Below are 27,219 nucleotides of genomic sequence, written 5' to 3'. Positions count from 1 at the left end.
AAAAGATGAATTGAATTAACACCCCACCAACTCAAAAAAAAAAAATTGCATTGATTATTATAACATTAGGAGTGTCTCGGGAGTTTTCGCTGAGGCTGTGAAGATCGGAAGAAGCAAATCGCATAACATTACTCACAATAACGCATATGTTATTATCCCAGGGAGAACTTACTTAAAATTCAATCCACTTTAGAATCATTATCATGTATCAACATAGTAAATGAGCCCTTCAGAGCATGGTAATTATAATTTGATAAATCATCAGCAGAAAATTAACTGGATGTCAAAACATTCATTGGAAAGCGGGTGATAAATGGAGGATGATTGTGGTGATGAATTGTGTTAATCTTCGCAGTATGAAGCCAGCGAAATGGCTAAGCAGCCCATGATGGATGGACCCGGGAAGCATCAAGGTCAGGACACACAACTACATAACCCAGGGAGTGGGAAAAATAAAAGAGAGGAAGGAGTGAGAGGAGAAGAGGGAGGGGAGAAGAAGAGGCTGTGCTATAGTGCATGGTGCCTCACTCCTCTCAACCTCTCTCTCTCTCTATTCAATTCATTTCAATTCAATTTAAGAGATTTATTGGCATGGGAAACATATGTTAACATTGCCAAAGCAAGTGAAGTAGATATTAAACAAAAGTAAAATAAACAAGAAAAATGAACAGTAAACAATTACACTCACAACATTTCAAATGTCATATTATGTGCAAATAGTTAAAGTACAAAAAGGAAAATGAATAAATGTAAACATGGGGTGTATTTACAATGGTGTTTGTTCTTCAATGGTTGACCTTTTCTTGTGGCAACAGGTCACCAGTCTTGCTGCTGTGATGGCACGCTGTAGTATTTCACCCAGTAGATATGGGAGTTAATCAACATTGGATTTATTTCCAAATTCTTTGTGGATCTGTGTATTCTGAGGGAAATATGTGTCTCTAATATGGTCATACATTGGGCAGGAGGTTAGGAAGTGCAGCTCAGTTTCCACCTCATTTTGTGGGCAGTGTGCAAATAGCCTGTCTTCTCTTGAGAGCCAGGTCTGCCTACAGCAGCCTTTCTCAATAGCAAGGCTATGCTCACTGAGTCTGTACATAGTCAAAGCTTTCCTTAATTTTGGGTCAGTCACAGTGGTCAGGTATTCTGCCACTGTGTACTCTATGTTTAGAGCCGAATAGCATTGTAGATTGCTCTGTTTTCTTGTTAATTCTTTCCAATGTGTCAAGTAATTATCTTTTTGTTTTCTCATGATTTGGTTGGGTCTAATTGTGTTGCTGTCCTGGGGCTCTGTGCGGTGTGTTTGTGAACAGAGCCCCAGGACCAGCTTTTTTAGGGGCCTCTTCTCCAGGTTCATCTCTCTGTAGGTGATGGCTTTGTTATGGAAGGTCTGGGAATCGTTTCCTTTTAGGTTGTTGTAGAATTTAATGTCTCTTTTCTGGATTTTGATAACTAGCTGACTAATTCTACTCTGCATGCATTTTATGGTGTTTTACATTGTACTCAGAGGATATTTTAGCAGAATTCTGCATGCAGTCTCAATTTGGTGTTTGTCCCATTTTGTGAATTATTGGTTGGTGAGCGGACCCCAGACCTCACAACCATAAAGGGCCAATGGGTTCTGTAACTGATTCAAGTATTTTTAGCCAGATCCTAATTAGTATGTTGAATTTTATGTTCCTTTTGATGGCATAGGCATAGGCCCTTCTTGCCTTGTCTTTCAGATCGTTCACAGCTTTTTTATTTATTTAACCTTCATTTAACTAGGCAAGTCAGTTAATAACAAATTCTTATTGACAATGTCGGCCTAGGAACAGTGGGTTAGCTGGCTTGTTCAGGGGCAGAACAACAGATTTTTACCTTGTCAGCTAAGGGATTTGATCTAGCAACCTTTCGGTTACTGGCCCAACGCCCTAACCACTAGGCTACCTGCCGCCCCAGCTTTGTGGAAGTTACCTGTGGCCCTGATGTTTAGGCCGAGGTATGTATAGTTTTTTGTGTGCTCTAGGGCGATGGTGTCTAGATGGAATTTGTATTTGTGGTCCTGGCCAATGGACCTTTTTTTAGAACACCATTATTTTGGTCTTACTGAGATTTACTGTCAGGGCCCAGGTCTAACACAATCTGTGCAGAAGATTTAGGTGCTGCTGTAGGCCCTCCTTGGTTGGGGACAGAAGCACCAGATCGTCAGCAAACAGTAGACATTTGACTTCAGATTCTAGTAGGGTGAGAGAGTCACTGTTCTAGTGCCCTCTCCAATTGGTTGATATATATGTTGAAGAGGGTGAGGGTTAAGCTGCATCCCTGTCTCACCCCACGGCCCTGTGGAAAGAAATGTGCATGTTTTTTGCCAATTTTAACCGCACACTTGTTGTTTGTGTACATGGATTTAATGTTGTATGTTTTTCCCCCAACACTACTTTCCATCAATTTGTATAGCAGACCCTCATTCCAAATTGAGTCAAAAGCGCTTTTGAAATGCACAAAGCATGAGAAGACTTTGCCTTTGCTTTGGATTGTTTGTTTGTCAATCAGGGTGTGCAGGGTGAATATGTGGTGTATTGTATTTGGTAAAAAGCCAATTTGAAATTTGCTCAGTACATTTTTTTCACTGAGGAAATGTATGAGTCTGCTGTTAATGATATTGCAGAGTATTTTCCCAAGGTTGCTGTTGACGCATATCCCACAGTAGTTATTGGGGTCAAATTTGTCTCCACTTTTGTGGATTGGGATGATCAGTCCTTGGTTCTAAATATTGGGGAAGATGCCAGAGCTAAGGATGATGTTAAAGAGTTTAAGTATAGCCAATTGAAATTTGTGGTCTTTATATTTTATCATTTCATTGAGGATACCTTCCTCAATGAAACACCACAGGCCTTTTTGGGTTGGAGGGTTTGTATTTTGTCCTGTAGTTTTGTCCTCTCTCTCTCTCTCTCTCTCTCTCTCTCTCTCTCTCTCTCTCTCGCTTTCTATCTCTCTTTCTCTCTCTCTTTACCTATAACTGTATAGGTAACATATCTGGGTTCAAGTAGTATTATTTTCCCCAGAAATAATTTAGCTGAGAATGATTCAGCTTGCCTGACTCAAAGGAACCAAGGTAATAGTCCCATCTGGCCCGCCATGCAGGCCTTTTCAAATGACCAAATAATTTCTAAGAAAACAAATACTATTTGAACCCAGGTCTGATGTGTAGTCATTTAAGTGATTAAAAATCACTGTAAACATTATTTCAGCAAATTAAGCTACGAACATGAATTTCCAGTCATGAGTTTTGAATGTCTTGGTCTTATAGATGGACAGGTCTTGACGGTTGTTTTGAAAGCAGTGGTTGACACGGTCCGTTACTTGGCCTGGTTTTGGGCGGGATGTGGACCATAGCTGATATCAGTCTTTCAGCAGTCCCGTTAGTCTCAGTGGAAACTCCCTGGCTGCATCCGAAATGTCACCATTTGGGACACGTCCCCTGTCTCCTCTAGTTAATGTCCAGGACATGTACTGTATCTATCAGCACCTCACAGATATTAAACATCCCCAGAGGAACATATTTCTCATGCTCTGCAGAGTAGACAGTCATGCTCTCACCAGACTTTCTCCAGAATGAGACGTCAGAGTGTCAGTTGTGAATTTAGTATTTTGCAGTTTTGTTCACACAACTGGAGAGAAGAGTTGTGATTAGTCATACACTACAATCAAAGTCATACACAGTATCTAAATAGTGCATCTAACTACATGTACTAACATGGTGGATCGTTTGCAGATAGTGTTCTAAATGACGTTATTGTCTTATCTTAGAAACGATCAAATAATTCAAGTAACCATAGTTTCTCACTAACACATCTGTGCTCGTTTGAACAAGGGGTTGGAACAGAACCTCACATCTACTTTTCCTTCCGTTCCAGTGTTTCGACCAACGTAATAAAGTTCTGAACCGGTTCTAAACCAAAATAGTAAGGGTTCATACAATTCCTTTTTAAACCCATGAAATCAACATATTTTTTATATTTAGCTCATTAATTTACTCGACCAATTAGTGCGGTAGAGCATCTTGTTATGGAACGGTAAGCTGGTTGTCAACACATTTTCTTGGTCAGATGTGAAGTGAAGGCGCACTCTCAAGATTTGAAAATACGGGTTCTGTTACGGGAACACTTTCCGGGTTTCAGTTATGTTCCCTGAACTGGTTTCTTCCCCTGATTTGAACACTGAAGCAATGGGAGTTTTTCTTGTAACATGGAAGATTGTAAAGGGCTGAAATCAAACAGAAATAATCTCCATGTTAATGTGACTTAAATTAGACATGTCCCTTCTCCTCCTCTCTCATCCAGGGCCCTTGGTTATGGTAATAATTAAGTCTATTTCTACAAATAACCGTAATTACATGTCAGCACTGGTGAAATGTGACAAACCCATACAATGTTGCTTTTATTGAATTACGCTGACAGCCATTTGATTCCTTCATTTATCTCATTTCTGTCACAGAGAGTGAGTGAACGTACATGTGCACGTAATGTTGTTGTAGACTTGTTGTGGGCTCTTCATTGGCATCTTGAAACAAAATGGCAACCATGTAGCTTGTATGCTAACCAAACAGCATGTCTGACCCTATGTGTTTGTGTTCTCTAACTACATGTTGTGTTCAGGGTTTTTGAAAGGCAAGGGCAGCCCCAACCATGCAGAGAACAAAATAAAATTCCCCCATCCCATTCCTCCTCTTGTGTCATCTCTAGCATGGTGGAAATATGAATCTCATACAGTGTGGTAGACACCTCTTGTCATGCTGGCAGGTTGAAGAGGAATTCTCTCTCATCTTGATTCCCACAGTGAATGCAGCGCCCACCAAATGGCAGGCAGGGCCCCCAATGCATATGGAAAAGCTAGCAGTCAGAACCTTTCTTTCTGTGACTTCCCTTTTATGTGGCAGCAGCACTCTCTCTCTCTCTCTCTTTTTCTTTCTTTCTTTCTTTCTTTCTTTCTTTCTTTCTTTCTCTCTCTCTCTCTCTCTCTCTCTCTCTCTCTCTCTCTCACTCTCTCTTTCTTTCACTGTTTTCTCTCTCTCTCTCCCTCTCCCGCTCTTTATCTTTCTTTCTTTTTCTTTCTCTCTCTCCCTCTCTCTCTCTTTCTCTCTCTCCCTCTCTCTCTCTTTCTCTCTCTACCACTCTCTCTCTCTTTCTCTCTCGCCTTCTCTCTCTCTCTTTCACTCTTTTATTTTCTGTCTTTCTCTCGCTCTGTCGCCTAGAAATGATCACCAGGCATGTCAAGAGCTTCTCTTGGATGAAGGGGGAGACTGAGGGGGAGATTTGTCAGTGTTTCTCTTAAGTGTCTGATTGTCTAAATGACACAATCGTATCATACAGCTTTCTCCCGTTTTGACACTACAATAACCCATAATTCTCTCTGTGTCTCAGGTTTTCAAGGTTACTATTCTATAGCTCGAGCTGAGAGGCGAACACGTTCACATTTCCGAGGAAGAGCAAAAGGGAGATGAAGGGATTGAAGGGGAGGAGCAGAGGGGGCGGGGTTGATTTCTTGTCTTGTGTCACTTCCTATTTTCCCCTTTCCCCCTCTAGTTCTTGAGGAATCCTTTTAGAAAGATTGGTAAATAAGCTTGGATTTTATTGAATCAAAGCCTGTGCTTAGATAAGCACAGTAAGACTGTAATCAGACAAGTCTGCCAAGACCAGAGTGCTGGCCGTGAAATCGTAGAAAAATAAGATTTTTTGATGTGCTATACAAAGTATTGGGTTTCGCCTCTCACAGTGTAATGTCCTAACACGATTTATTTTTTCTTCTTTTTAAATGCTCTAGCAAATAATTTACATTTGATCATTTGGTGACGGGGAGAAAGAGCAACAACAGTGCGGCACAGGTAACCAAAATACATATCAAATGACTTTTAATGTTGGTTGATATGTACATTGTGTTGATTCCAAGCAGCTGTTTCAATCCACTTATATAGCACAGTAATCATCATGGCCATATCATCAGCAGCAATGTGCAGATGATCTCTCTGCTCCCCCCGACAAAGTGTTCAGTATCATCAGCAGCAATGTGCAGATGATCTCTCTGCTCCCCCCGACAAAGTGTTCAGTGAGAAAATGGGCCATTATCTTGCCAGTTTTTACTCTGCGTGCTCCTATCATATTGTTACAGGATCTGTGAGTCTAACAGTACTTCTCCCCCATGCAGACCTCTCCTCTCCTCTCTCATTCTGACACTAAAGTGTTCTTCAAAGGTATATATTTCATAGCAAGCTGACAGCCCTGACACCATAATTGACCTGAAAGCTTCCATCTTCGTTTTTTGAAATTCCCCCCGTTGTAATGTGTGTCAACTAGATAAAATGATTACCCATCTTCCACCTTTCTCCACATTTCCATTTGCAAAGGCGATTGACTGACTGACGATCTGACATTCTGTCTGAACGAGAGCAACCATTATCATTCTGTTTGAATGGCCCTGGTACCAGGTACTGATGTAAAAGGGTTTTATTGTTTGAGAAAGGTGTTCCCTCTCCATTGTTCCACATTAGTGAATCCTGTAGTACTATCAGAGAGGTTAAACATTCCCATGATACACTGGGACTTGTATTGCTCTTAGATTTTTATGCACACAGACGTTTCTACTCTTTTTTTCCCTCCTCCTCTCCGTAACGGACTCATTTTTCTGATTGCGTAATGTGTCTGTCAGATATCAGTCCATTGTGCTCTCACTTAGCTAAAGTGGTTCTAGACTATTATTAGCCCTGCTAATGATACTCATATCGGTCATATTAATAAACTTGCAATTACTGAGAGCGTGAATGTCATGTACATTTTAACCTTTAGTTTAAATGTTTCTGTGAAACACATTGATAACTATCAACTGAATGGCATGATAGTAATGAGTTGTACTGTACTGTTGGCTTATAGAGAGACATATGGAGATCTTAATATGGTGGTTAGCTCGACTCACACAACATGCTCAGTGTCTTTGTTGCTCTCCTGTGTCTTCCTAGTTATTAGGGATGCACCGATACGATATTCAATGTTTTCCTTGCCAAAAAATACCTATAACCGATATAATTTTTTTTAAGCATTCTAGTACAGTTAAATAGTTAACACACACACACACGGACGCAGCGGTCTAAGGCACTGCTTGTCAGTGCAAGATGCGTCACGACAGTCCCAGGTTCGAATCCAAGCTGTATCACATCCGGCCGTGATTGGGAGTCCCATAAGACGGCGCACAATTGGCCCAGCGTCGTCCGGGTTTCGCCGGGGTAGGCCGTCATTGTAAATAAGAATTTGTTCTTAGCTGACAAGCCTAGTTAAATAAAGGTTACACCACACTGACCAAAAAGTTATTTTGTTGGCATTTACGTATGTCCCCATTACCAGTAAACCATAATCAAAACCTATTTCTTTCACTTACTTGCTGTGCTGTTTCGTTGTTCATTTGTTCAGTCGTTTCATTCTCAACCAGGATTTCATCATACATGTCAAGCAGTGAAGTTTCAGCTCTGTCTGTCCGTGGCCTCTTCTGTCGTGGGTCCTTTTTGTAGGTGTGCACCGTCCCTTTGTCCGTTTCCATCTTGTCCAGCAGTGTCTTTAACATTTCACGTAAACCCTGTTTCTTGTCTGCATCAAAGTAGCGGTCCTTGTACCTAGCATCGAGCATGGTGGTGACACAGTAAAGATGCTCAGAGAGAACGCCACCGAATCGCTTGTTCACAGCCTCTAGTAGAGTACTTTGTAAGTTTTAACCCCACGGTCTGTCTGCAGTTTTGTTGAGCAGGTGTTTCAACGCCATGACAGATGGTATCACGTCTGCTGCAGATGCAGTTGATTAACTTATTTCTCCAGTCAGTTGTTTCGAATGGAGCTAGGAGTGTGTTCATGTTTCCAAGTTTACAACATGTTCTCAAATGCCATTGAAAAGGCAGCAGCGGTATGAGAACCAGCACATTCTTGAGCATGCAATACGGCTTTCCTCAGTACGAAATCCTCGTCGACCCACTGTGCTGTCAGACTCAGCATGCTCAAGGGGCTGACATCGCTGGTCCAAATGTCAGTCGTGAAGCTAATAGCAGTGATGCCTATAGCAAGTAGCTCGTAGATGTACATTTCAACAATATTGTGTAACTCCGGTAGGGCAACATCTGAAAAAGAGTGTGTACCTGGGCTCGACCAGTCGGCGAAAGCCAACATCATCCACGACAGAGGACGGTTGATTGTCAAGGGTAATGAATTCTATTATCTTGGTGTTAATGGATTTCACCTTTGATTTGTCTCGCTGAAATTTTCTTACTCTTTCAAATGACTGCTCAACTTGAACTTGTTTAGATGTTGGAAGTGTGCACAATATTTTTCTGCTTTTGTTCTGTGTATTTTTCGTGGCGTCATTACGTCATCTACTAACAGTTGAAGTCAGAAGTTTACATACACTTAGGTTACATACACTTAGTTTTTCAAGTGTTGTTATCAAACTATAGTTTTGGCAAGTCGGTTAGGATATCTACTTTGTGCATGACACAAGTAATCTTTCCAACAATTGTTTACAGACAGGTTATTTCACTTATAATTCACTGTATCACAATTCCAGTGGGTCAGAAGTTTACATACACTAAGTTGACTGTACCTTTAAACAGCTTGGAAAATTCCAGAAAATGATGTCACGGCTTTAGAAGCTTCTGATAGGCTAACTGACATCATTTAAGTCAATTGGAGGTGTACTTGTGGATGTATTTCAAGTCCTACCTTCAAAAGCAGTGCCTCTTAACTTGACATCATGGGAAAAGGCTGATTTCAAAAGAAAATCAGCCAAGACCTCAGAAAAAGGTCTAGACCTCCACAAGTCTGGTTCATCATTGGGAGCAATTTCCAAACGCCTGAAGGTACCACGTTCATCTGTACAAACAATAGTATGCAAGTATAAACACCATGGGACCACGCAGCCGTCATACCGCTCAGGAAGGAGACAAGTTCCGTCTCCTAGAGATGAACGTACTTTGGTGCAAAAAGTGGAAATCAATCCCAGAACAACAGCAAAGGACCTTGTGAAGATGCTGGAGGAAACATGTACAAAAGTATCTATATCCAAAGTAAAACGAGTCCTATATCGACATAACCTGAAGGCTGCTCAGCAAGGAAGAAGCCACTGCTCCAAAACCGCCATGAAAAAGCCAGACTACGGTTTGTAACTGCACATGGGGACAAAGATCGTACTTTTTGGAGAAATGTCCTCTGGTCTGATGAAACAGAAATAGAATGTTTGGCCATAATGACCATCGTAATGTTTGGAGGAAAAAGGGGGAGGCTTGCAAGCCGAAGAACACCATCCCAACTGTGAAGCACGGTTGGGATGGTCTCAAACACTCAACAATACGGCGCTTCCAAAAAGATTCTCTGTTCTTTTATTTAACCCCCCCCCACACACACACACATACACACACACCGGTGGCTATAAAAAGATCAGCTGTGTTTTTGTCTGCCATGTCATATCATGGAGTTTCACGCTTGGTCCATGAACCTGAGACATATTTTCTCGTTCCCCTACGGCTAATTGGTGGCTGCTTAAGACGGCTCTCTATTCAGAGCCTGTGATCTTAGGCAATGTGTGAATGTTCTGCTCTGGGTGTCTGCTGCTCTGCTATACTGGATGTCTTCTTGTCAGTTCGGGGCCTGTTTTTCAGTGCGGATTGTTATTCGATTAATTAACGCTGTATTGACTCACTGTGATGAGGTCGTGCGATCTCTTCTCACCTCCCGAACACCGTCTCTTACCTCTGAAAGTGGTTTCCATCAAGGTAAAAAAAATAACTTGCATAACTTGCTTTTTAAAAGCTTTTATAAAAAATATGCTTTTATTACTAACAGTAACCACTGAGTTTAAAAAGATGCCCTAGTTATGTGAATATATATTTATTATGGGGTAATGTTAATACTACTAGTGAATACCATAGAATCAGATTCTATTTATATGGGGAATAACATTGTGTGTGGCTACCTTTAGGCATACAATGTGTTGAACAAATATGAGCGCTGTGTTTATTTTGACCATTGAGTGTATACAAAGTAGGGAGAGGGATAGTATGACAAAGTAAGTCGCTCTGGATAAGAGCGTCTGCTAAATGACTTAAATGTAAATGTAAAGTGAAAAGGGTATGGGTGGAGGGAGGGAGGGAGCGCTTTTCAAGGGGCAAAGCCAAAGCCGAGAGGGACGCTGAAACAAGGTTTTGAGAGCAGCCCACTCACTGGTTCACTGGTAAGCCTGTTGGACATCCAGCTTGGTACTCTTGATAGTCTCCTGATCAGGGGACTGACGCGCTTGTCCCCTCGCATGTTCCTCATGTAGATCACCCAGGACCATTCAGAGAGCCTAAATGTTCAAATTGAGCCATTTTTGTCTCACTTTAAAACCAACCAAGACCTATTATGCGTGATTTTTCATTCATAGCCCTCCTCCCTCCTTCCATCCGTCCCTCCGTTCGTTCCAATGCTGGCCCCTTCTCGGTGGTTTTTCACTTTCCCTCTCCACTCGTCGGCTCGGACAGCTAACCTAGTCAGGGGGCCAGTGTATCCACTCCAGGAGTGTCAACTCCAATCTGGCGAGATTTGGTGTGAAATGTGGTGCCACGGTGTGGGGGCTCGCAGGTCAGCTCAGTAATAGATTTTGCTTATTCATCTAGTTGTCTGTGTCTCCTCTCTCCTCTGGCCCAGCGGCCCTCTTTGTTTGGCTAAATCATTTGAAGATTTACTGTAGAGTCTTAGATCCCTGAGAAGCATTCCCCTGCTGTACTGTCTCTATGTCCCTGCCTGGCGGGGGACTCGGCACTGGGGACACACAATGGCCGCCGTGCAAAAGGGGCTTTCCCCAACACAAGGCTTGGAGGACATCTCATAGCGTGACATTGGGCACCGGGGGACACACAATGGCCGCCGCACAAAAGGGCCTTTTCCCCAAGACAGGGGCTCAGTGGACAGCTCATGGCATGACAAGCAGGCCAGCTCTCAGGCTAATTTGCTATGGAGCCAGTCTGTCCAAATGATGCTTAATCAGATGCCTGAGCTATCAGGAAACACCATTCAAATGGATCCAGAGAAAGAACATGTCAGTTTGTCCAGAACCTCCCATCTCCTTATTTGCTTGTGATGAATAAGATAAAACATAGTAAATGCTTCATACATTAAGTCATTATTTATAAGTAAATTCTACAGATGCGTTCAAAAACCTATTTATTTATTTTTCTTGTCTTCCTCTCTCTCCTATCTTCCCTCCTTCTCTTCATGCTAGGCATGGTCTGAGTAACGTTACCTGTTAGTTGGAGCGCAGGATGAAACGCCCTCTGTGTTTAAACAGAAAGAGGTTCCCTTAATGATAGAGCAAGGTTTAATCTGCTGGGGCATTTGACATGTCAACCTCAGCCAGGCAGCCAGGCAGGCGGCTGGGTGGGTGGTATGTCCTCCAAGCCCTTTGAAGAGGGGCGATTTCCAGAAAGATTTGGATCATTACACAATAAAGGACACTTCATAAGTAGTGAAGTGAGTTTGGAAATGACGGTTAATGATGTTGACAGCAATTCACCTCCACCGAATTATAGAAGGATTTGACTAGACTTGCCTTCTTTAATGAGCCCCACTATGTAGAGGTAATGGCCCAGCAGCGGTGAGAAAGTAGGGAAGGAGGGAGGGAGGGGGACAGACAGAGAGAGGGTGGGGGGGAAGAGAGAGAAGCTAGCATCCATTGTTAGCGTTATGCAGATAGATGATCACATGCCTCCCTTTACATTGTCATGCCAGGGTGCTACTAGGACCATCTTCCGAAGAAAAGAAACGCAAGCGCAGGCCTTCTCCTCTTTGATCTTCAGAGAAAAGCACATTTGCGCTTGGTTATCTTGATCTGAATACCACATTGCATTGAGAAAGCAACCACATGCCCCAATTATTTTCATTGAAGGCTTTTGAAAAGTACACAAACACTCTAACAGAGATAGACATCGGCACTAACTCTGGAGATTGGGCAATAGTTTTCTTTGCTTTTGTATCAAGGTCCTATGAGGATTAGGGAATGTGACTTCCTTGTAAACTTTGTCCTCCATAATGTTCCGGTGTTGTTAATCCACCCATCATGCCAAGTGTCTGCCAGTTGGTGTGAAGGGCCTCTCCATCTTCATAAAGATGCTTTATTTTTTCCCACTCTGCTTCATTTGAATAAACTTATTTCTACAGTACCAGAGTACAGACAGAGCTTCGAACGTAACAACACCCGTCTGGTTTGCCGTGTCTAATCATGCATGTTTATTCTCAAGCTCATTGTGACAAAATACTTCTCTTGACAGAGCGACAGTTGACGTACAGTTCTATTTTTCCCCACATTGGACTGTTGTGCCATCAAAATCTCCTATCTGTCCGCGGCTTTGAGCATCTCCAGCGGAATGATAAATATGTAAGTCCTAACTGGGATACGCTGCCAATTATACATCCACAAAGATGTCAGTTATAATGTAACATTTGAATTAGAGGTTGTCATTCCATTTCAAACGGTCTTGTGAAGTGACATGTTCTATTATCTCTGTGTACGGTGTAAAACGAGACAAAGACAATCAGTTGAGAGATGTAGATTGGTCGACAGGCTTTCCTGTATTTCTTGTTCTTGTAGATGCAGCTACATGGTATCTCACAAGCACTCACCACACACATATGGACAGTATATATCAGCTACAAACATGTACTTAAGTTAACATCATTTGGCTGACAGCTGAAAAAAAATCGAACCTTTAATCGCTCAACTAAGGCTGGATTCAATCACACCCACAAGGAATGTAGGTTAGTTGTGTACCGCTCATTTACCCTTTATGTTACATCTTCATTTAAGCATGAATATCTACAGTATATTCCTTCATAATAGGGAAGTACAGATAAAACGGGGGGGTATAGAGTTTTTAATTAGTATGACTACTAGTCTAATTATCACTTCTGTCCCTGCCCGCTCCTGACGCTGTAGATGTAATTACCATGCCGTAACATTGTGGAACGATATTGCTTTCCCCTTGTCATTTCCTAAGACGCTGCTGTACCTGACACTTAGCGAACCTCTTAATGATACACTGGAACGATAGCTAATTATATGATAATAACAGGTTGAAGAAGGGAGTAGGATGGAGGGATGGTGGCTGGGGCTACCATACTGGTGAAGATGCAGAGTACTGAATTGTCGTCTTGATCACTGTGATGATTACACACCAAACCAGGCTACGTTTAATTACAAATATGTTCATAAATTATGTTGAACTCAATTCAACTTGTGTTAGTTTGGTATAATACGGTATGCTAATTCAATACGGTATGTACTATGTATGATAATAGTACGTGATGTTGTGTTTAATGCCTTGATGACAGCTTTACACACTCTTGGCATTCTCTCAACCAGCTTCATGAGGTACAGTAGTCACCTGGAATGGATTTTAATTAACAGGTGTGCCTTGTTAAAAGTTCATTTGTGGAATTTCTTTCCTTCTTAATGCATTTGAGCCAATCAGTTGTGTTGTGACAAGGTAGGGGTGGCATACAGAAGATAGCCCTATTTGGTAAAATACCAAGTCCATATTATGGCAAGAACAGCTCAAATAAGCAATGAGAAACAACAGTCCATCATTACTTTAAGACATGAAGGTCAGTCAATACAGAACATTTCAAGAACTTTGAAAGTTTCTTCAAGTGCAGTCGCAAAAACCATCAAGCGTTATGATGAAACTGGCTCTCATGAGGACCACCACAGGAAAGGAAGACCCAGAGTTACCTCTGCTGCAGAGGATAAGTGCATTAGAGTTACCAGCCTCAGAAATTGCAGCCCAAATAAATGCTTCACAGAGTTCAAGTACCAGACACATCTCAACATCAACTGTTCAGAGAAGACTGTGTGAATCAGGCCTTCATGTTCAAATTGCTGCAAACAAACCACACCTAAAGGACACCAATAAGAAGAAGAGACTTTCTTGGGCCAAGAAACATTAAACCGGTGGAAGTCTGTCTTTTGGTTTGATGAGTCCAAATTTGAGATTTTTGGTTCCAACCGCCGTGTCTTTGTGAGACGCAGAGTAGGTGAACGGATGATCTCTGCATGTGTGGTTCCCACCATGAAGCATAGAGGAGGAGGTGTGATGGTGTGGGGGTGCTTTGCTGTTGACACTGTCTGTGATTAATTTAGAATTCAAGGCACACTTGCCCAGCATGGCTACCACAGCATTCTGCAGCGATACGCCATCACATTTGGTTTGCGCTTAGTGAGACTATCATTTGATTTTCCACAGGACAATGACCCAACACACCTCCAGGCTGTGTAAGGGCATCAGATGACCTGCATCAGATGACCTGGTCTCCACAATCACCCGACCTCAATCCAATTGAGATGGTTTGGGATGAGTTGGACCGCAGAGTGATGGAAAAACAGCCAACAAGTGCTCAGCATATGTGATAGCTCCTTCAAGACTGTTGGAAAAGCATTCCAGGTGAAGCTGGTTGAGAGAATGCCAAGAGTGTGCAAAGCTGTCATCAAGGCAAAGGGTGGCTACTTTGAAGAATCTAAAAAATATTTTGATTCGTTTAACACTTTTCTGGTTACTACATGATTCCATATGTGTTATTTCATAGTTTTGATGTCTTCACTATTATTCTACAATGTAGAAAATAGTAAAAATAAAGAAAAACCCTGGAATGAGTAGGTGTGTCCAAACCGGTACTGTATATAAATATATTGAAATCTTCAATGTAATTACAGCTATAGTGTACAAGCCTCAATCAATCACCAGTTTTGCAATCAGAGACCACACCTGTTCTATTTGTGGTACTACTGTTACCAACATCTCCTATTGCTCCCGTAGAGCACCTGTTTGTTAGAAGGAAGCACCACCGGTACCAGTTAGACCCCTCACTGAGATAGCAGGTTCCTACATGACTTCCACACACCGGTTTTAGTCAGACTGGTGTCGTAGTCCTCACAGTGATCACACGGCAGGAACACGGCTGACAAACACATTCTCAGGATGCTGGTAGGGGGCTGATGGGTAATTTGAATAGGAGTGTAGGGCGGTTGGCAGAGGCATCAACAGCACCCTTCGACTGCTTTCAAAACTTTTTAATTAGCTCTAATTACCTTTGGAGGGAAACGTTGGGGCTTGAAAGGATTTGTGTCAGCGAGTGAGAGATCAAAGATAGTTGTGTAGTTTGCATGTTAATACTGAGAACAATAGGGGGCAGTGTAATCATCAGACCCTGGAGAGAACTAGCCCAGGTCGGTGTGTGTGTGTGTAATTGTATTTGTGCTTGCGTGCCTGTGTGTCTGTGTGCATCTGTCTTTGTCTAGGATGAAAGGCTTTCGTGTGGTCTATCCTATAGATGAGGTCTATCATAATGCATTAGTGGACATGGCTGTGGCATGGTCGTCCATCAAAGCCCATCCATCATCTGCCATGCAGTGACAGGCCTCTAGTGATTATTTGCTATTAGGTGAACGTTGAGGCATACACAGGGCTGGGAGATGCTAGTTGAACTGGCTCAGGCCTAATGTGGGAGATGTTGACAACACTGAAGTGAATAATGTAATGATGGGGTCATATTTAAACTGACAGAGACATGAAGGAAGCTTTGGTTTTATGGTTGTGTTATGTGTTGTGTGTGTGTGTGTGTGTGTGTGTGCGTGTGTGCGTGCTTGCAATAATGACAAAGATGGCATGTAAGAATTGATTTTCAGCTCAGTCTCACAGAGGGATGAGAGCATTTGTCATATGAAGAGACAACTAATCATTCAATACTAACATTCACAAGAAACGTTGCTGTGCTGCAAGCACTGAGACCATACAACATGAAGAGGAATGATTAGAGGAATGGTTAGTGAATGATGGAAGGGGGGCATGAGTGAAACCGTTTGGGAAGTGCTGGCCTAATCCAGTAGAGGAAAAAAAAACTCTTCAAGGCCTGAACATATCTATCAAAATATGATTCTCTTTTCAGCCTACTTGTAAATTGATTAGACTTGTTTTAAATAAAAGTGTTAACATTTGATTGATTGTTGTACATTTGTGTTGTATACAATTGAATCTGTTTTATTTGCACATGTATCCCTACATTAAGTTCAGTCTGAATCTCTCTCACCTCTAATCTGGGTCTTTGTAGTTGGCAATGCCTTTACGCGTATGACATCATCAGACACTGACTGTGTCTTATTCAAAGCAGATTAAACACATAAAACTCGTTCAGGAAGGATTTACCAACCCGCTCCACATGTACCCCAATGATTAGCCTCCTCATTAGCAGTCATTCACAGCAGCAGGGGTAGGGAACAGCGTGTAATCCTCTAACGTGGGAATTGACATGTATCCCGGGAGGATGGAGAGAGAGAGAGAGAGAGGGGAGAGCTATATGTGTGTCCTGGAAGTGGGGGGGTAATGACCACCCTCCTGTAGTGACTGAAGCCTGCCTCCAGTGTGTTTGGATGGGAGTAGGTGGGTCGTGGTGGGTGTTCAGTGCATATAGTCATCACACCGTTCCTCTCATTGGATCTGTTGTGTTTTCACACACACACATTACCAGGGAACTGTTGTTATGGTGTGACGTGTAAAGCCCGTTGCAACTCTGCAATCCAATTGCCAAGCCCGTCTGACTGTACCTGCTTTAGTCACAGGACAGCGAATTGCTCCCAGAGTGACGTGATCGCCCAATGAAACCTAATCGACTATTCAGCCTGATGGACAGATGGACGTTTCTGTTCCTTCCTGTCTTTCCTCTCCCAGACATCTCTCCATCTCTTTCCATTAGTTTTTCTTATTACATTTATTAAAACCCGTCCGGATCCTACTTTTCCCTTCTCCCATTCATTACTCTGCCTTATCATGGCAGGCTATCTGAAGTGTGCTGCAGCTAGTCCATTATGCACGTATGAAGGCCATCACGGCCCCAGTATTGGCCAATTCATCAAACATTTATCTGTTGCTCTCTGAACAGTGTGTCAATTTGCTCGCCAGTCCGCAGCCGTCTTACTGGAAGAGAAAGATGACTTCTCCAGAATCTCCACCACCACCAATAGCTTAGAAGTGACACCACACAGGCCCTCTAACTTTAAAACAGGGCCTAAGGCTGTGGCCTGTCTTGACTTTTCAGTGTTCTTCTCTTAGTTTTGTTTTTTCTACTCAGGCAGACCAGAGTTCTGAAAAAATCTATCTGGTTCTCTACAGATTGGATCCACTAGTAAAGTGAATACAGAGCGTCCTCTATAACTGTGGGGATTTTTCTTTATCTGTTGGTGTGACTGGTCTTCATTGGGATTGTCCTGGGTTATATTTGGACTCTGTGAGGGAATGGATATATATATGTTAGTTCATAACAGCTTATTATGATATAGTCTCAGTGTTGTCTCCTCAGTTGACCTCTAATCCTAAACACTACTAAAAATGCCAACTGTGATTTATTCTGACACACAAAGAGCGAAGCGGAAAGATGTAGAAGATAGATCTGAGGCTATTATCCTACTGGCATTCCTTGCTTAAAGACATTTGACATGAGATGGACCTACGCCATTGGCAGGAGTGACTGACATTTCAGCCAATAATCACAAAGGGTTTTCTTCCCTCCGTGGGGCTGTCAGTGGTGGTTTATCAGTCTGTGTGTCTGCATTAGTTTTAAACTATTGATCCAGATGCATCTGTCTCTGTCTACACCTCTCTGGGTCACGGGTATGTCTCCTCTCCTGTCTCCTCATCTGGCCTCCTGTGCCCTCTCCAGTCTCCTCTCCTATCTCCTCTCATGTCTCCTCATCTGGCCTCCTGTCTCCTCTCCTGTCCTGTCTCCTCGTCTGGCCTCCTGTCTCCTCGTCTGGCCTCCTGTCTCCTCTCCTGTCCTGTCTCCTCGTCTGGCCTCCTGTCTCCTCTCCTGGCCTCCTGTCTCCTCTTATGTCCTCCTGTCTCCTCTCATGTCTCCTCGTCTGGCCTCCTGTCTCCTCGTCTGGCCTCTTGCTTCCCATCATGTCTCCTCTCGTTTCCTAGTTTGGCCTCCTTTCTCCTCTGTCCTCTCCTTTCCACACCCGTGTGTGTATGTGTTGTGCACGTGTGTGTATGTGTTGTGCACGTGTGTGTTTTCCATTTTACCCAGCCATAAGGGCTTTGGGACTTCAATTATGCTCATTAGTTGTCGTACAAAACTAAAGAGGACTGGTTATGTTTTTAACTAAATTGCATTCACTCTGTTCTCCATATTTAAATGAGGCTCTTAGAAAGGTAATGAAACCAGATGTTGGTGTTAGCGGAATCTGCAGAGAGCGCCAGGGAAAGGTAGGCCGTCATTGTAAATAAAAATGTATTCTTAACTGACTTGCCTAGTTAAATAAAGGTTAAATAAAATAAAAAATTTTAAACGTGTGGGGAGAGAGAGAGAACACATTCAAACTGGCCATAAAGAAGTAAAACTACAAGGCACGATGACAAACAAAGACCCTAGAACATCAGACTGTATTCCCATTGAAATCATCCCCACGTGTGTGTGTGTGTGTGTCTATAATAGAGTAGGGCCTGTAGTCCTGTGGGTTGCATTGTGAACTGCTTGGTTAAAAGAAGCCGCATGGCGCAGAGGTTGTTTTCATGTCACCACTGCTGTGTTCACAGCAAGGGGAGAGTAGAGCCCAGCACAGCTACCTAACCCCATCCTGGTGGGGTGTGTGTGTGTGGATGTGTTTGACTACACTTGTGGGGACATGAAGTCCTCACAAAAATAGTAAACAAACAAAAATGTGACCAACTCAGGACATTTTGTTAGTCCCCACAAGGTCAAATGCTATTTCTAGGGAGTTTAGGGTTAAGGTTAGAATTAGTGTTCGAATTAGGTTTGGGATTAGGAGCTAGGGTTAGTTTTCGGGTTAAGGTTAGGTTTTCAGGTTAAGTTTAGGGCTAGTGGTTATGCGACTGAATTGTGTCCCCCCACAAGTTTATATATGCATGTGTGTGTGTAGGGGGATACAGTATGAGGATTTACTTGAATTGTCTCCAGCTTTTGTTTATTTTATTTGACCTTTATTTAACTAGGCAAGTCAGTTAAGAACACATTTGTATTTACAATGACAGCCTACCGAGGAACAGTGGGTTAACTGCCTTGTTCAGGGGCAGAACGACAGATTTTTACCTTGTCAGCACGGGGATTCGATCCAGCAACCTTTCGGTTACTGGCCCAACTCTCTAACCACTAGGCTCTAACCAACTTGCTATTGTCATGATAACTGTTATATTTCTATAGATGAAGTCACAGACACTAGCCCTACCAGAAGGTAGTGTTATTAACATCGCTTCATCAGAAATATCACTATGTTCACTAATATGGTTTTTTTTACATCTCACTTTAAGCGGAAATGATATTGTGGTTAAACTATGTGGTACATCTTAAGTTCTTATTTTTTCTAATGAGGGATAGAAATTACAGTCATGTGAGAAAGTAGTCCTATTAGAATGTCCGTCTCAGGTTTCAATGTCAATGAAGTCAGTCTGGACACATTAACATGTTTTCTGACAGGATGGCCTGAACACATGATTAACATAGTGGGCTGACAGGATGGCCTGAACACATGATTAACATAGTGGGCTGACAGGATGGCCTGAACACATGATTAACATAGTGGGCTGACAGGATGGCCTGAACACATGATTAACATAGTGGGCTGACAGGGTGGCCTGAACACATGATTAACATAGTGGGCTGACAGGATGGCCTGAACACATGATTAACATAGTGGGCTGACAGGATGGCCTGAACACATGATTAACATAGTGGGCTGACAGGATGGCCTGAACACATGATTAACATAGTGGGCTGACAGGATGGCCTGAACACATGATTAACATAGTGGGCTGACAGGATGGCCTGAACACATGATTAACATAGTGGGCTGACGTGATGGCCTGAACACATGATTAACATAGTGGGTTGACAGGATGGCCTGAACACATGATTAACATAGTGGGCTGACAGGATGGCCTGAACACATGATTAACATAGTGGGCTGACAGGATGGCCTGAACACATGATTAACATAGTGGGCTGACAGGATGGCCTGAACACATGATTAACATAGTGGGCTGACAGGATGGCCGGAACACATGATTAACATAGTGGGCTGACAGGGTGTGTAGTGTGACGAATTATACAACACACACTATACTATACAACACACACCCTGGCTTTATAAACCTTCACCAAGGCTTGAACTCTGCAATCCCCCTAACATTACCCTGAACACTGCTCTCCATCATCTTTATGCCGTGTGTGTGTGTGTGTGTGTGTGTGTGTGTGTGTGTGTGTGTGTGTGTGTGTGTGTGTGTGTGTGTGTGTGTGTGTGTGTGCACGTGTGCGTGCGTAAAATAAATGTATGTGCATCAGAGGGTTCTGCAGTCCTTCAAAAAAACAAATTGTAAAAAAAACACTTTAACTAAAAACGCTTTGGTGTTAAACCAACCCCCATCACAGTTTCCAAAAAGTTTCCATTTCCATTCAGTCTGTGATTGTGGGAGTGTGTATTCTGTATTCAGCTGGTCGGGCTGTGATGATGATGGATGACAAGTTAAATTTGTGTCCGTGGAATGAAGGTGAAGTGTGACAGAGTGATTTGTCTTGGGAATGGAGGGTTGGGGTCAGGCCAAACCAGGCGCCTCCAGACACAAGACATTGACAAATTCATCCTGCCCGCCACATTTCTGAAGCCTTTTGTTTTGAATCCTGGCTACTCACTGGTGACCCCCATCCCTCATCCTGCCAGCGTTGTGAAGGAAGCCCTTCGTCGCTGAGTCCCGGGTCCAGGCCATGCCAGGGGAACTCAGCACCACTAATTCTCGTCATTCCCTCTCCGACAGGCCCCTGACAAAACTCTCCCCGTCTCTGCTGACGCGTGAAAAGAGGGAGGCTGAAATATTTATTTCTGCACATAATGGCCGTCTGCACAGATTTAGAGCCGTATCATTTTTCTCTTCTCTCTCTCTCTCTCTCTCTCTCTCTCTCTGTCTCTCTCTGTCTCTCTCTCTCGCTTTATCATTGCAGGTCACTGGCGGGCCTCAAAGCGTTCACTGGGCTGGAAGAACTGGTCGTCGACAACAATCTGCTCGGAAACGACCTCCAGTTGCCCAGGTTACCCACCCTCCACACCCTGACACTCAATAAGAACCAAATATCCTTTCAAGCGAAGCACTCATTCTCTGTGTCATTCTGTAGCATTGGCTAAGGCAGAGTACTACATAGAGCTGTAAGAACATTAGTCTTTGGGTGTGTTCAGAGCGGACACTGGACGCTCTGGCCAAGGAGTAGGGTTGATCCGAGCATTCTGAACTCACAACGGCAGTCAAGCACCTAAGTAAACTGGCTAACATTGGCCAGCTTGCTAGCTACTTCCAGACCCAAATGAGACAGATAACACCTCACTCTGACCATTTTACTCCCCCTAGTAGAGCTGGTTAGGCTGTTTTCATGTTATCCAGAGCGTTGGTGACCATAACTGTGCTGCTGGCAATAATTGAAATATTATTTTTTTGTACTGACCTTTACCGACACCGGCCACATTCAACTGGTGTTGAGCGTTTGTAAATGCATCAGTTATTCTGCGCTCTGGCTCACTGACGAGAGTACTGTGAAATCGGAGTAGATAGCCAGAGTGAACAGTGAACCTGTTGTTGTGCTTCTGCATCTCTGTGTTCTCGAACTCTCTGAAAGGCCTCTGGGGTATTTGTAGTGCATGTAAAAGCAGTGTTAAAGGCATGTGGGTCTTGGTACCTGGCCCCACAGACTAGTTTCTACACCACGGGGACCTCTAGTGGAAACAGGGATATAAGACAGCAGGGTCTGTGTTGATATGTTGAGGAAGAAAATGGAAAGAGAGGAACTTCTGAGCATATCTTTGAGAAAGAGGCAATATACAAATATATATTAGTAGTATAACCAACTACAAACATTGACAAATGAACCACTAGTATAATAACTCATAAACAGTGGAGTGTGAAAAACTGGAAACCTCAACAAAATAAAAAAAACACATAAATATGTTGAAACAAGACACTAGAACATTTAACATATGAAAACCAAACATGCAGTCATTATTGTTACTCTATATAAACTGCCAGTTACATGTATCTATTGTGATTGCAAAGACAATGATTAAACAGCTCCATACCTGTATACCTTCCTCATTTAATAGTAAACCGTAAGCACTCACACTCAAATCGAGACACTGCAATATTGCACCACTACTTATGATCAGACAGAAAATGTTTCAACTTCCTCCCTTAGCGTTAAGAACCCAGCCTAACTACGTGTCCTGTTTGTCCCTGGTAGCCTCCCCAGTAGATCCATCTACAGGGTAATGATGCAAACACACAACTACCGTGTCAACATTAAAACTGGGCCTCCTTGAAGTGCGTGTCAACCGCTCTGAAGCAGAGAGAGAGAAAGAAAGAGACAGAAGAGACAGAGAGAGAGAGAGAGAGAGGAGAGAGAGAAAGAGAGAGAGGAGAGAGAGAGAGAGAGGAGAGAGAGAGAGAGAGAGAGGAGGAGAGAGATGAGAGGAGAGAGAGAGAGAGAGAGAGAGCGCGAAAGAGAGGTGAAGTGGCCTGCACATGCTAATGCCCCAATTAGACCACATCTTGACGTGGAGCTGTGCCATTTTACACACTCCACCACTGCATTAGTGCGCTTGCATTTTGACACTTTGGGCTCAATTTTCCAATGAAGTGAATGAATTAGTGATGACTGTGCCTGTTTGGGAGGCTGGTTGCTTTTTTTCCACGTTTGGGGGGGGTTTATGGCGTTGGCTACGGCTCTGCGAATCATGGACCGTTTGAACCACAGGGCATCCATCATTTTGTCAATGTTTTAACGCTCCTCACCCGGCCACCTGGGGGGGGGGGGGGGGGGTTTGAGGAGAGAGGGAGAGAAGAAGAAATGGAGAGAGCGAGGGAGGAGGGAGAGAGGAAGAAAGATAGCAGGGTAGAAAGAGAGAGAGAGGGAAAATACAGAGAAACAGCCAAATAAATGCCTAACTCTGAGCCTTAAATTGAGCCTTTTTATCCACTCTCTCACAGCAACCCAATGCCTGTGACTGGCTTTCTGAAGGGGGGGGGGGGGTAAATGCTAATGTAATTAACAGCCTTGACCTCTGACACCTGACTGACATCGAGGCGCTGCTGGAACACTTGGCGGAGGCAACTCCGTCGCTGCAGTACCTCAGCCTGCTGGGAACGAGGCCTGTCCCAACCAGCTGGTCAGCCTGGACAAGGATGAGGATGACTACCAGAGATACAGGTAGGGAAATTTACATTTACATTTACATTTTAGTCATTTAGCAGACGCTCTTATCCAGAGCGACTTACAGTAGTGAATGCATACATTTCATATACAGTACGTACACACACACACACAACACACACACACACACCACACACACACACACACACACACACACACACACACAAGAACAAGAACGAGGATGACAGTCAGAGATACAGGTCATTGCCTGGTCGCACAGTGATGATGTCATGATGTCATAAAAACACATGTTGTTTGTTCTCTGCAAATTTGAACCAAACATAAGACTTCTATGATGTGAATGTGGAAATCAAGGCCGCTCCGGACTGCACCAAAACAATATGTCCAATAGGCATCGGCGTTGGTCCGTGCTTACTGGGGTGTAGCCTACAGTGTTACCTGAAACTATTTATGAACGCCCATTTATGCGGTAGGCCTACTGTTTGTAAAATACAAAAAAAAAATGTTGGTGTCTGTCCGTGTTTACTAGGGTGTAGCCTACCATGTTGGCACACAATGGAATTTTATGAATGACCATCCATGTGCTAGGCCTACCATTTGTAAAACAGGCAGTTATATTGGCTTTATTAGTTATGATTCCTGTGACTAATCCCTTTGGCTATTTAAAATCCTTAATAGTTTATTGACACCCCGTGTGGCAATCTAAATAACATAATATAAAAATCTGTCAGTTTAAGCTAGCGATGGGCTGCGTCTCAATCTACCGCATCCGCCTTCTCATTAAAACGTCTGTAGTGTCCGGACGGTTTGGCCTACAAACTACCAACAATGAAAAGGGGAGACTCTCACGAATACAATGGTGTCCCACGGGACTCGTCTGAAGGTAACCCATACAAACGAATGGAGAATGGAGGAAGTTTTTGTCCCAACAAAAATAAGGGGTTAAATATGTGTCCAAAAAACTAAAATATTTCTTGATCTTTCTTATATCTCCTAGATATAGGACAGACACTTTAAAACTTTATTCTTTATCATTTGTTTTTTGACTGTCTTTTTTGCTATTTCTAAATGTGTTATTCAATGTGTTTCTATGGCCAGAGCATGTGAGCTAAACTATTGAAACCAAACCATATGATTTGAATGAAAAGTATTTCCCATAAACAAACATGAAAAGGTGACTGTAAGCAGCACTCATCATTTGAAAGAAGTTACATGTCGTATTAAACAGCATCAAAACATTCTAAATAGGTCAGACAGACAGATAGCCTAACACGCTGCCCAAACCGGAAGCGTCACGTGTGCGAGCGTTGTAAAATACATGTACACATGCATGTTACTCAATCATTACACCCACACTGCTCGCATGCCAACGAGCGTCTGCGTTGCCAGCCACTAAAATAGAAGTTGCTTCTATTTGTGACGCTGAACGCGATGCAAGTCCTGCCTCTCCCATCTCCTCATTGGCTTTTAGAAGCATATACCCACGTGCCATCTCCTCATTGGTTATACCCACGTAGGTGATTGAAAGATGAACTGATGTCAGTTGTGGTAATTCACCTAATTATGAAAGTTGCCAATCGCCAATAAAGTCCAAAGACGAAAAAAACCTTGAAGGAGGAGAGATGACTAGAAACGATTCGGTTGGCCGTTTTATGTGTGGATTAATTGTCGGAGTAGAGGACCTTGTACATTTCAGGTAAATTAACAACTCAATGTCCTGTTTATATCCCAGGACAAATTAGCTAGCAACTGCAAGCACGATGGTGCACGCACGCATCCGGTTGGGCAAGGTGTAAGAAAGAACAAACATTTATTATTTAAGCTATATTATTAGCCTATTATTTCAATTATTTCAAGGCTATAGCCTACAAAGAAATACATTGTGAAGCATTGGCAGGAACATTATAGCGCTCAGCATTTAAACAACATTGTGCATATAGGCTGTGCCTTACTTATAATTAAATACAAATGAAATGTAAAAAAGCTTTGAATAATTTTTTAGAAACACGAGTTTGGCCAGAGTCTGGCTTCAGGCTCATGCAATGGTGCCTGCAGCGGAGAATACCCTATCCCCGCTTGCAGAGCCACTGGGGATGCTAAACACACCACTCTTGCCAGACTGGGCAGCGATGCAGAGTTGTTTTTCAATTATTTAAATTTTTATAGGTAGGCTCCTTGAAAGAGGTAATATGTCAGGCCTATTGGGTGAAAATCCATTATAGCTTATTGTGTAGATAATATACATTTTAAGAGATCAGATTTTTTGTTTATAAATACTTTGCTACAATGACACACTTAAGCTAGCTACCCACCTCATTCTTTCTGTTAGCATGTGCACGTATTAAGTGCACCGTCATGCTTTCGTGGATGTGTCCTCCTCATCTTTGTAATTCACCTTGATTTTTCACCTGTGTGTTTATCAGTTTATGAAAATATTTAGCAAACTAGCTGACAGTAAGCTAAAGCAAGGGGCTGTAGCAGCACACAAGTAGCCTATAAATGCTCGGCTGGGCATGGCCTGAGGTCGTGAAGTGAGCGATACAGGAGCGAAATTGGAATGGGTGAGAAGGCCAACGCTGCAGGCTTTGGGAGACTCGCTCCACGCTCCAGTCAAATTGGGCACGCTCTGCTCCAGCTCCACTCCACTCCACATGCTCTGCTATGGACTATGGTAGTAAGCCAAATTCAATTTTGTATTTAAAAAAAAATGTAAACCAAAAGGGGTCCTAAGATTCTAAATCAATGGCTAAATGATCCAAAAATACCATATGTTAGCTTAGTACCGCCCCCAACACAACGGCTTAGACTTTTGCTCTGAATATCGGCTACCCAACTTTATCAGGAGTTATCCTGAGCCTATTTGCAATGATAATCAATGTCTTTACACAGTGGGAAATGCAGAAGTATTTTCTTTTTCGCTATGATCAGCTCGTCAAATATTTACGGATACAAACTCGAAACCATTGATCATGACAATGTAGCCCACAGGGTGGAAACTCCTGGGCCACAGTTGTGAAAACCCTGATTATCCATTCCATATTGTTCATTTTACATTGACCTGTACTGTTTTTAGAATATGTATGTTTGTTAACATGTCAGCACATTTTTTATTTGATTGGGCGCCGTTTAGATTAGGCTATTTGATTGGAGAAACCTGCATGATGTAAAAACTGTCCGTCTCATTACATTGTCATACATTTTATCTCCAGCAAGTAGGCTACAGAAAAGGCCACATGCTCTTTCTAACCGTATCGTAAATCTGCTACATGATTCATGTTAGATTATTTTTCTGGACGGAACGTTGGTGGAGCGCAGCAGCAATGAGTCTCTCCAACAGCACCCTGGAGAGGCGCGCTGGGAATGGACAAGCTAAATATTTTGCGCCCCTGCCGTTGACAAAGTGGGCACTACTTATCACAGGGTGGCATCAGCGCTCACCTAAAAAGCCCTATGCCACTGGTTAAGAGAAATTATAATTGTTTTTGGCAGAATTACAGTTGAAGTCGGAAGTTTACATACTCCTTAGCCAAATACATTTAAACTCAGTTTTTTCACAATTCCTGATATTTAATCCTAGTAAAAATTCCCTGTCTTAGGTCAGTTAGGATCACCACTTTATTTTAAGAGTGTGAAATGTCAGAATAATAGTAGAGAGAATGATTTATTCAGATTTATATCTTCTTCACATTCCCAGTGGTTCAGAAGTTTACATACACTTAATTAGTATTTGGTAGCATTGCCTTTAAATTGTTTAACTTGGGTCAAACGTTTCGGGTAGCCTTCCACAAGCTTCCCACAATAAGTTGGGTGAATTTTGGCCCATTCCTTCTGACAGAGCTGGTGTAACTTGAGTCAGGTTTGTAGGCCTCCTTGCTTGCACATGCTTCTTCAGTTTTGCCAACATATTTTCTATGGGATTGAGGTCAGGGCTTTGTGAAGGCCACTCCAATACCTTGACTTT

At 42.7% G+C, this 27,219-nt stretch overlaps 1 pseudogene; it reads left to right on the top strand.

Moving 5' to 3' along the window:
* Positions 1-23,298, top strand: part of LOC115193450 (leucine-rich melanocyte differentiation-associated protein-like) — a 314,810-nt pseudogene extending 291,512 nt beyond the window's left edge.
* Positions 23,299-27,219: the final 3,921 nt, after the last annotated feature.

This window comes from Salmo trutta, chromosome 5 (assembly GCF_901001165.1).
Source record: "Salmo trutta chromosome 5, fSalTru1.1, whole genome shotgun sequence".
In the NCBI taxonomy this organism is placed as follows: domain Eukaryota; kingdom Metazoa; phylum Chordata; class Actinopteri; order Salmoniformes; family Salmonidae; genus Salmo; species Salmo trutta.
The sequence above is the reverse complement of the archived record's forward strand: the minus strand, read 5'-3'. Positions and strand labels throughout refer to the sequence as shown.